The 12,023-nt window shown below is 38.0% G+C and overlaps 1 pseudogene; it reads right to left on the bottom strand.

Annotated features, from left to right (window-relative positions):
• Positions 1–1,054: 1,054 nt before the first annotated feature.
• LOC117417716 (glutathione peroxidase 2-like) lies at positions 1,055–6,942 on the bottom strand (annotated as a pseudogene).
• Between the last annotated feature and the right edge of the window lie 5,081 nt (positions 6,943–12,023).

The following is a 12,023-nucleotide window of genomic DNA, read 5'->3' as shown; positions in this document are numbered from 1 at the left end:
TTGCTGTATGTGTCCTCTGTGCGTTACCATGGCTGGTAACGTCACATGACCACCTTTATTTACTTGCTGTTTGTGAATAAATCCTGCGTGCCTGTGCCAGCATTTCAACTCAACCTCCATTGTGCCTCTCTGTATTGCTTAAACAGCGGCTACCCACACACGTGACACAAGCACCCTGTCACAATTAGCAACAGGCTGTAACAGCACAGTGTAATAAGGAGAGCATGTCACTAAAGCATGTATCAGAAACAATTACTACTTTCTTGTGAAGGGAGATAAACTGAGAAATAATCAACTTGAGAGAACTTGTATTATATTGCATAGTTGTTAGATTTTAGTGTTGTAAAATAAACAGGTGTCTTTCTTCTCTTAAAGTAGGAGTTAATTAAAAACAGGTGTTTTCAAATATCCTCCGTAATGCACTAGCTGTAGAGCAGAAGGCAAACCCCAGGATCCGATAGCCCTTCTGACAGAGCAGCTAGACCAGCAGAAGGTAATCAAGAAGTTAGACCAGTTTGTGGACTTGGGATGAGATGCATATAGATACAGAACAAAATAATATTGTTTTGAAATGTTATTTACCTGTCTTGCTTCCACTTCTATCACAATCGTGTGATTTATTGCCCTCCAAACCTTACTAAAAACTAAAAAATTGCAAGCAAATTTATGTGGTAAACTTGTATAAGTGACAGCATGTTAGTGCTCCCCCCATGTTACAGGTCATACACCTAACTTAATAATCACTCAAGGTTTCAAACTTACAGCTTTCCCCTCACTTTCACACATCACTTACTGAAGGACTATCATATAGGTAAACTTTGGAGAGAGGTGATATTTATGAATGCCAATAATAATAATAATAATAATAATAATAATAATAATTTGACAAATGTTGGCGGTCTTTGATCTGTGTGTAACATCTGGTTGCAGTGACAGGTAGCACCAGTCTGATGTTGGAATGAGATGAGAGTCTTACAGACTGGTAACATAGTGCAGATAGAAACAAGGTGTAATTAATAATATTTATTCTTGAATGCATTAAAAAAACAATAAGTTGGATTAATCTTCTGTTTATTTAGATATCATGACATTACAAAATACTTGCCAACTGCAAAATCCATAACCTCTGAACCCTTACAGTTCTTCAAGCATTATTCCTGTACATTTTAGAAGAATACTGTCATTCAGTAATGCTCAAAAGTATGGAGAATCTGTTAGTCAACTTCAAAACATCAGGCACTGTATTATATATTAGAGAAATAAGGACAATGACGGAGTCGAGGAATCTTCAAGTTCTTTCTATTTGGTTAGTTTTAGGAGTCTCTGGATGTCCGGCTCTATGTCAATGGTTTTAAACTTTTTACTGTAGCGTTTGAACGGCTCTCCCTCAGGACCAATCAGAAACTTCTCGAAATTCCAGGCGATGTCGGATCTGTTCATGGGGCTCCAGATAATGAACCTGGGGTCTTGGATGTAGGAGGTGGGGTCGTCGTCTGGGTAAGGCAGCTTGTCTTTCAGGTAAGCAAAGACCGGGTGAGTATCCTTTCCGTTTACCACACATTTCTGAAACATGGTGAAATTGGGATGGAAACCCCCTCCCGGGCGCACATACTGCAGTGAATTCAGGATTTCTTCATTCTGACAGTTTTCCTGGCAAGCAAAGAAATGTTTTTACATTATTGTTTTTGTAATCTGACAGTATTAATAGACTTTAATTGATTACATTCCTACACAATAAAAAATGCAACCCGTTGACTAATCTGCAGCACACATCAAAATGATCTGACTTCATTCCTCTTTGCTTAAAGACATTTCAAACCTGAAAGAAATAGAGACTACAAATATTAACAATTGTACTTGTGATGTCTGACTCCCTGTAGAAAGATTTATATGGACAAATATTCCCTACATTTCTTTAATAGTTGATGATTTTTTGTAAAATTAAGAGTAATCTGATATTCATATGCAGAAATATTTAAAATATATTTCCATAGGGGCATTGGCAAATTTCAAATTTAACAAATTCAGAAAAAGTGTGGCGTAAAAATGTGTTGACTAAAATTCTGAACAATATTGTATCTATTATAATTAAAACCCTCAGAACTTTTATCCACCAATAAGGAAGCTTCATTCAAGAGCACATCCGCATGGAAGGTGGCAGCGGAAAATGAAACATTGGATATGTAAAATAATCTGTAAACTAAATTAAAGATGTCAATAACATACATCCCTGGCTGGAAATTTTAAAAAAATTGAGCTACCAGTTTGAGAAAAAATAGTTGATGACCATGACATATATAAACTGTATGTACAGAATAATGTAGAATAATAAACGACAATGAATAGTTTAATGAACATTGGATAAGTTGTATTTAAGACCTAGAGGTCATTAGGTAAATAAATTAGGTGTCAGTATTTCAATCCCCAAATTAGACAGACATCTTTGTTGTTTGTGTTCTGACAAATACTTCTCATGTACTCCTGTCAAATTGCACTACTGTTTTGTAGCACTTCTATGTGGTTGTAGAAATTGCTTTTCAATGAGGAGCCCTTGTTATTTTCAGTATTATTATTATTATTATTTATTTCTTAGCAGACACCCTTATCCAGGGCGACTTACAATCGTAAGCAGATACATTTCAAGTGTTACAGTTCAAGTAATAATACAATAAGAGCAAGATAAATACAATGACTTTTGTTCAAGCAAGTACAAGTGTGACAAAATACAATTCAATAATACAGCAGATAACAGTGACAGTGGTAGTTACATCAGGATATGATTAACTACAAAATACTACAGATTAAACACTTGGCAGATTACAGTACTCTGCAGTACAGGATAAAATGCAGTAAAATAGGGGGCAGATAAGAAGAAATAAAGCGCATTTAAGGAAGGGTGATAGTATCAGTAACAGTCCAACAACGTCATCTATTTTACTCTTCAAAACAGACTTTACTGTCACGGGTGACCCCGAACCAGCTATTATGTGTAGTAAGACATTGGATCCCTTCGCATGGAGAATTTCGGTGGCTAGGGTTCACGGTTCATCGATGGATTCAGATTCAGTTGTATTAAGTCTGCCCACTGATGATGCAGAGCAAAACAGATGCTGGGTGCCTGCTGATATGAAAAACAGTGAGTTTTGGCCTCCTACTGTGTTCTGGATGGATGGCATACCTCGTAAGGTGTCTCTATGTGAACAGCAGGAAATGCATGAAAGAAACATGTACAGGTTCAGAATGATTGTGAGAGGTACAGAGTTAGCCCTGGTTCATGAAAAGATAAGTAATCCTCTTGTTATGTGTGACTGTGACAGGTGCAGAGGTGAATCACTCCTGACTGGGCCCAAGCCATGTCCAGCCTGCAGTCATTTAGTAAGACACTGTCGGATCTTGTTTGAATGTGATGATTCTGAGGGACTCTCTTTCTCTCATTTGAATGTAAATCCAAGGGATGTAAAAAGAGTTGAACGTATGGATTGTGAAGGCGGTCACCTGGTGAAATGGGCACATCTGGGCAAATTAGAATGTGAGGAAGGTATCCCTATTAAGCGTGTACAAGTGTCTTGTAGGTATGAGGTCAAGGCCATGGCGACCCACACCTGTGACGCAAAACGTTGGACCAAGGGGCCTGTGGTGGTATTTGCCGAGCCAACTCGAGATGAACCCAGAACAGAAGTGGAGTCCTGCTGGGAACGAGCTGAAACACTGGACATGGACTGGATGATTTAAATATATTGATGAAATGTATGTGCTGTAACCATTTGTAGTGTTTAATAATCTTTAGTCTGTAACAAATACTGTAAAATGCTCTCTCTGTAAGACCATATAACAGAAGCTGGTACAGCTTGATACACTAGCCGGCCTCAAGCAGTCTCTTATCAAAATAGGCACGGTTCCTAGAATTGAGTGCCAAAATCTCTGTTAACACTTTTCAGCTGGAATATAGAATAATGCTGTACTAATAGATGTATGGCAGCAGTGTGGAGTAGTGGTTAGGGCTCTGGACTCTTGACCGGAGGGTTGTGGGTTCAATCCCCAGTGGAGGACACTGCTGTTGTACCCTTGAGCAAGGTACTTTACCTAGATTGCTCCAGTAAAAACCCAACTGTATAAATGGGTAATTGTATGTAAAAATAATGTGATATCTGTATAATGTGAAATAATGTATAATGTGATATAACAATTGTAAGTCGCCCTGGATAAGGGCGTCTGCTAAGAAATAAATAATAATAATAATAATAATAATAATAATGTATGTTAATATGTTTGCTTTAAGTAGTATAGATTGTTGTGGTAACATGTAATCATAAGTAGTGTTAATAATTGTTAGTTTATATAACAGTGTGAAATACTATGAACAATTGTTATGTATAAGATCATATGCTTAGCACTGCCTGATACGATAACATACCTGAAACTGTTTCTTATCAAGATGGGCAGATTTCACTTTGAGTTGGTTTTTGCTTGTTCACCTATTTTGTATCAAGCACTGATCCCTCCAAGGGCAGGCTTGTAGAAAGTTCGAGAAAACAGGTTACATAGAGTTTACTTTTCCAAAGCCTATCTAAGTCAGTTTTACCCGCCCACCTATTCCAAAACTGACAGAATAAAAAGCAGCCTCTGATTCAAGAAAAACAAGTATTTTAGAAGATACACCACAAAAAAGGGAACAGAAAGATTTAATAAATTCCTATTTTAATATTGCTGCTATGTTGCTGCTAGTAGAGAGTAATATAGTTAACAACCATACCCTATAAGGAGTAAAATACTAGTATGGCTCTGAGTTAAAAAAAGATAATGCAGCATAGAAAGAAGTTGTGTTTAAAATACAAAATAAAAAGATTGAATAAATAATGAAAAATAACTTTAAAAGCAAAGGATAGGCTTTGGAAAAGTAAACTCTATGTAACCTGTTTTCTCGAACTTTCTACAAGCCTGCCCTTGGAGGGATCAGTGCTTGATACCAAGAGGTCTTCGTTGGCAAGAGAAGTGGGGATTCTCTTATCTGGAAACTTACGGTATCAAGGCCAGAACTATTCCAAGGACTGCGAAAAAAGGGAGTTAGAATAGAAATGGACTAATTCCAATATATATTAAGATAGTTAGTTGTCGGGCAGAAAAAGCACGAAAGACACAGGTATAGGGAGAGTTCTAGAAAACATTAATCACTACTAAAATTGGCAAAGAGAGAGGTGTCTCTAGCAAACTGGTTTTAGCCAGTTTGTGTATAGCTGAAAAATACAAAGTCATCTGAAGGTCAATTAAGTTTAGGCTACCAGGGACCCATAAGGGAAAAACACTACAGCCTTACAACTCAGTAAATATAATTAGATTTTCCACGGGGAGAAACTTTACACTAAAAAAGACATAGGATGGAAGTTCCCTATAATACCTGCTAAACACACACCTGTAAGGAGAGAAGGAAACCAATTCGAAAAATGAGATGACATGAGGGAATATATTTTTAGAAGCCAGGCACATATAATCAGTATAATCAAGACTGTTGGTGTTGTATATATTCACACAACACTCATATATTTAAACAAAATGCTTTTATAAATACACATATAAAAAGTAGAAAGGTAGCAAGGACTTTGTGAACTCTGTTTCACCCAACTTTTTAGATAGAGGAGGGGGTCAAGGAATGAGTGGATGAAATCATGGCCAAGTGTTTTCGACAGGTGTTGATGGCATATGACTCCCATTAATTGTGAAAAGTTAGTTACCTGCCAAAAAAGATAAGAACTGTCTTCCCATGTATTCCAATGGAGAGAGAATCTTATAAAAACCTAGGTCTCTCACTATGAGGTACCACAATCAAGACTCAGCTTGGCAGAGCAACGTGGTCCATCCTTTTCAGATCTTCACAAGACAGTCCTTCTCTTTTGTTCACGCTACTCTCCCTTGTAATAGGAGGTAAGCATATTAATGGAAATATTGTATCTTGCATGTATTGGTTGTATTGCTATGAGGTGTTGAAACTATGTTTTAGTATTAAGAGAATGTTATATTGAATGTGCTAAAATATAGCAGTGGGTGCTTGTAGGCTTTGTGCTTAGCTGGCCCGAGGGCTGCACTAAATACATATAATTGTATTATGTTATTGAAGTATTAATGCTGAGCTTGTAATAAACTTAGGACTGCTAATTGTTATTACATGTTTCTGGGTTTTGGTGGTATGCGCAAACTACTAATCCAATATTAAAAGCATTTTAATAAACCGAAGGAGCGCTGAGATTGCTCTGATTCGTAAAACTTCAAATAAATGAGTCTGAGTGATTTTCTTGGTTAAACAAAGATTTCATGGACACACCGCTCGTCCAGTGCTCAAATATAAACCACTAGGAGTTTTAAACATCTCTGTCCTCCTCAACATCTCCCCTGAGTTAAGAGTGTGTACAGAGCAAATAATACAATAAAAAGAGTACGTGAAAAGTGAAAATGTGACATTACAAAACAGATTCTTTAAATTACTCAGGAATTCATTTCTACCTTACAAAAGTTCACAATCACAATTTTCCGTAGTTACACTATGCTTTTACTATAGTTTACTGCGGTATGTTTTTTAATGTGCCTTACCATTCCTCTCTGGGCTTTCCAATGCTTACTTATACTTCACCATGCTTTCACTATGCTGTATCACACTTTGCTCTCTGTGTTTCCATGAAGCACTCACCTGGTATCCAAACTGGTTACAGGGGAACCCCAGCACAGTGAGCCGATGAGGGTACTTGCTCTGCAGCTCATTTAGCTCGGTGTAGTCCCTCGTGGTTGTCCCTCAGAGAGAAGCCACGTTCTCAATTAAGACAACTCTCCCCCGAAAGATGTTGAAATCCACACTGTCCCCGTCCAGCTTCGTAGCGTGCAGGTCGTAGAAGGTCTTTGCGATATAGGCCATTGTTTCAACAGTGCAGGGACACAGCAGAGTGGGGGCCTCTGAGAAACACTACCTTGTTAAAACCGATTGAAAACAGTCACATGATGACAGGTACAAAGGGCTCTTGTGTTCAATACAATGACCGTGCAGAAAATTGATAGTGTTACTGATACACCTGAATAGCTGATACACTGCGGTAACTCTAGGACGGGTTACATTTCACCAAGCAGTTTCTATATTGTCTACTGCCTTGTACAAGGGGATGACCCAAATGTACAAAACCGGTACGCTAAATATGTGGCTTCCCTTATAAAAGTTTACCACAGTTGGTAATAGGGCACAAGAATTGTTTTTCAATTGAAATTATATTTCTTTTTCCAGGACAACCCTCCAAAACCAGTGCTCAAAACTTGTAGCTTGAACCAGAACAAAACTGAAGAAGCATATACCTGCACTGCTGCCTCTTATCGATCTCCAATCTAATCTTTCATTGTGGAGTTGTAAAGTGTAATCTAATGACAGGCATTGCGTTCTTAACTATAAAACATGGATGTGTCTTTAGCAGACTGCACTTCTTGTTTCCAAAGCTGATACTGGACTTGAATTAAATATACATGAAATATACATGAAGTGCATTGCAATAGAGGTTCTAAAAGGAGATATCCTGTTGACATGGTTGGTAACAAAACTAGAAAATCTACAACAGCCTTAAGCGATAGTGGTCGAAGCCTGGTTAGAGGGCATGACTGTCTGGTAGTTGACCACGTACAGAGAAGATCAACTATCAAGGTAATGCTCAGTAATCAGCGTTTTATTGAGATTAGAAACCAGTAAACAGTTTCTTTATTGTGATTTTAAACATTTGAAGTCTTAAATGTACAGCTTTCATTCCGTTTATCTTTTTTAAAGCTGGTATTCCATCTGAATGTTCCGTGGTATTCCATCTGAATGTTCCGTGGTATTCCATCTGAATGTTCCGTGGTATTCCATCTGAATGTTACAATTGCTGTGCTTTACTACGGGAAACTTTTAAAAGGGAGATACAAGCAAACAAACAAATGATCTTGAACAGAAGACAGATATTATATTGCTTCTGCTATAAGGGTAAGGAAATGGATTTGAAACCCTTGGTTAGCACGCCTTTAAAATGCAGGGTATCTGAATTTCATTGCACAGTTTAGTAATGACCCAGGGGTTGTGAATTATAAATATTACAGTAATCGCCATTCATTTAAAACACTCATTGCAGGAGAAAAACAAAAAGTATTATTTTTTTTCTTTTTTCAGGACGTGTCCCCCGTTCTGCCTTCACTTACCAGTACAGCCAGTTACACAATTACCAGTGCTGCCATCCCATTAGATTAGTTATCCCCATATGCAATGAGGGAGGGGACTACAACCCAGGCACAGGCGTCTTTACATGCAGGCTCCCCGGGCTGTATTACTTTACCTTTCAGACGCAGGTCTACAACATGGATCAGTACATCAAGATGGTGCACAACGGGCACAACTACCTGGAGTGGTTCGACCGCTACATTGCTCCTGATGAAGATAATGCCTCAGGCGCTACTCTGATTCCACTGCAAAGAGGAGACACCGTGTACCTGGAGATGCATCAAGGCAAGAATGGCATGTGGGGCAATGCAATCTTTACAGGCTTTGCACTGCATGTAGATGGTTGTGATCAGTGAGTCTCAGCAGAAGTGTCTTCTGATTTGTGATGCGATTTCACCCATCTTCTCTGCTAACCCTGAATTGGAGTAGTGTACCTACAGTACTAGGGCTGTGCAGATGCTAGGGTTTTCAGATTTATTCCCTTTAACATGTTTTACGTTGTGAGGTATTAATGAAATAGAATAAAGCCTTGTTATTTACACAACACCAAACAAAGCGTACCCTTGTTTGCTCGTCTACACAGTTTGGACAGTGTGATTTTAAAAACAGAGCCTGTGGTGATAAAACTAACTAAAGCCACTCATAGTTAACTGTGATTACTTTACTTTTCTTTTATCCGTTTGAAATAAAATAATTTAGATTTCACATCCTGATATTTACTTTGTTTATTTCCTAAGAAATGCATCATCTCTGCATGAATTGAGGGATTGTAGTGCTGGCCAAGATTTAACCCGCATGGACCTCTCAGAACTACATTTCCCATCATCCTCCTGCTTCCTGGTAAATCCATCTCAGTTACATATGTGAGCAGGAGGATGATGGGAAATGTAGTTCTGATAGGTCAATGCGGGTACATGGGAAGCCATCTTGAGGCAGGGAATGCAATTTAAAAGTTTTAAAAAGTGGTCAAAATGTAAAGAAAAACATAATTAAAACAATACAAACACCTTACATAAACAGTTGTAGCAACAATACAGGGAACATGTAACACAATACAATAAAAAAGGTCCTTATGTACCCTTTAAAGCCACACTGGATATCGTTTTCCTGCACAATAAAACAGCAAATGGCTTGAATAATACTGGATTCAATGTAAACATCCCACCCAAAGTACTGACAACACTGCAACAGCTATGATATGAGTTCCTATTCTTCTTGCTGTAATTATGAAGAACCTGGTATGCAACTCTTTATAATTATATTGTCAGCTTTCTATTGCAATAAAAGCTTCATGCATTACTGTGGTGTTAGTGTTTTCTTTTTGTTTTCCCTTTTTTCACATTGATTCAGGTGAAGCTCATTTTTCCTGCTACTATAAATGCCTTTCTTGTGTTACATCTAATAGGATCCCATCTGTCTTTCACTTGTGTCTTAATACCTGTAACAAAGGAAGTGGACAGGAAAACTACAGCGCTGTGGAAGGGGAAGGAGATTATTGCGAGTCAAAGTGAAAATGAAGTTCATTACAATGGCAATGAAAAATTACAATTAGAAATAACTGTTGGGGGTGATATTCTCAAAACAGCTTGATATTATTATTATTATTTATTAGCAGATGCCCTTATCCAGGGCGACTTACAATTGTTACAAGACATCACATTCTTTTTACATACATTTACCCATTTATACAGTTGGGTTTTTACTGGAGCAATCTAGGTAAAGTACCTTGCTCAAGGGTACAGGAGCAGTGTCCCCCCCTGGGATTGAACCCACAACCCTCCGGTCAAGAGTCCAGAGCCCTAACCACTACTCCACACTGCTGCCCCGGATATTCATGCTTGACTTTTTAATCTGTTTTAAACTGGAACTAACTCTCTCTTTAGTTTGGGGGATTTGGCTGTTCCTGTCTTTTCTACCTCAGAAGTGTATAAATAGGAAATGTGAAGCCAACCTATTGAGCTGAGTGAGGGTTAGCCAGCGTCAGGTTCGATCTAAGGCCAACAAAGGTTAAAGCAGTAATAAAATTATAAGAAAGCTAGCACTACAGAGTGCATCCAGCAGATGTCACCCTTACACTGTTGCACTGAAATCAGGGGAAGACTAAACTGGGTGCACTTGAAGGAAAAGAACAGTCTGATATTAGCTGATACTCTCTTATACGGAAGTAAACAGGTAAGAACAAACATATGATACGGTTTGCATTTTGTGATGTTGTAAGATTTGTAAGTCAGCAGCTGTTGTCAACATTCTGTCAATAGCACTTGAATACAATATTAATGGTCATTCCATATTGATGTGGTGACATTGGGAAGGCAGTACTTTGTTTTATGTAAGAAACAGCCAACGGCTTATGAATGTCAGCTACCCTCCTGACCGACAGTTCATTAGAACATTTCTGTGACGCCACCCTTTGATCTTTTGATTGATTGATATTGCTGGCATTTTTTATAAATGTTTTATTATTTTAGCCTGATTTAAACTTTCTGTGTATTTATCTGTATAAACACCCCTCTGATCCTTCTCCAGTTCAGAGTCTGGCATTACCTGTGAATATTAGTCTGTACCAGTCAGATCAATCAATCAATCGATCAATCTTTATTTTATATAGCGCCTTTCATAGTGGACCACCATCACAAAGCGCTTTACAAGATGCAGTAACAACAAGAAAATCCATAATACTTTAAATACAGAGAAATGCATAATACATGATATACAGTAAAAAAAAAAAAAAAAAAGCATAATACATTAAATACAGTGGAAACTGTATAATACATGAACTAGTAGCAGCAACACAGCAGCTAATAGCAGATATCAGGCTTAAAGAGCATGGAAAGCAAGAGAGACATTCTATGCTTTGTTGCACTTTCTTTGATTGAATTTGTATTGTATTTATTGAGGTGTTGGATTGACTGATGACTTTTGTAACCAAATAAAGCCAGACTGGAACTGTAATAGTGTCTGTATACCCATAATTTATAAGAAACGTCAGTGATTTTCTAATTGAAATGAATGACATTTACCTGCACCTTATGCGATGGCAGGGGACAAGAGTGCCAATTCAAAATACTGAAGTGCTGAAATTAGGGTTACGCGTTCTTCTACCAAGGAGCCCAAGCACAGCGAGCTCGGGAGACATCGTCCAGCTTGCAATGGTTTTCCCAGACTTATGGATAGCCTTGACATTTAAGTTCTGCAGTACCAAGTGACTGACTTGACGCGATCTGGCGGTCGATAAATATACTGCCACACAGTACTGCAGAATTAGAACAAGTTTTTTTTTTTTTTTTTTTTCTCAGCTGAACCTTGTAAAAACAGACGTAAGTAATCAACTATCCACAGGCATCCTGACTATATACGTGAAGACATAGAGATGAAACTCCAAGATTGTGTATTTCCGTACAACTAAACACACACCTCAGTGTTTGTATCATGAGCGAGCGCCATCTGGTGTTAATGTTATAGCACTGTGACAACCAACCCCGGTCCCCTCTGTAGACCTGAATACTGTGTACGTTAAAACAAAGTATATTGCATTTGTGAATAAGATATTTAAAGTGAGTAAGCCGGATATCTTCTGAAAGTTAGTTTAGTTAGCGCTACAACACAGGAGCTAGGGTATATTTTTGTTATGTATTTTTTGTTAAAAGCAGCCGTGTTCCCACTGGAAAAGGGACACCACTGAAGAAATAAACATACAGGCACCGTCCTCTTTAAACCGATTCTTACTGTTACTGTAAATAAAGAAGCTTTGTCACAAGTTGTAACATATTTTCTGTGGATTCGTAGCACAAACAGAGTATTAGTGAGT

The sequence above is a fragment of the Acipenser ruthenus genome, chromosome 18, assembly GCF_902713425.1.
Source record: "Acipenser ruthenus chromosome 18, fAciRut3.2 maternal haplotype, whole genome shotgun sequence".
NCBI lineage: Eukaryota > Metazoa > Chordata > Actinopteri > Acipenseriformes > Acipenseridae > Acipenser > Acipenser ruthenus.
The sequence above is the reverse complement of the archived record's forward strand: the minus strand, read 5'-3'. Positions and strand labels throughout refer to the sequence as shown.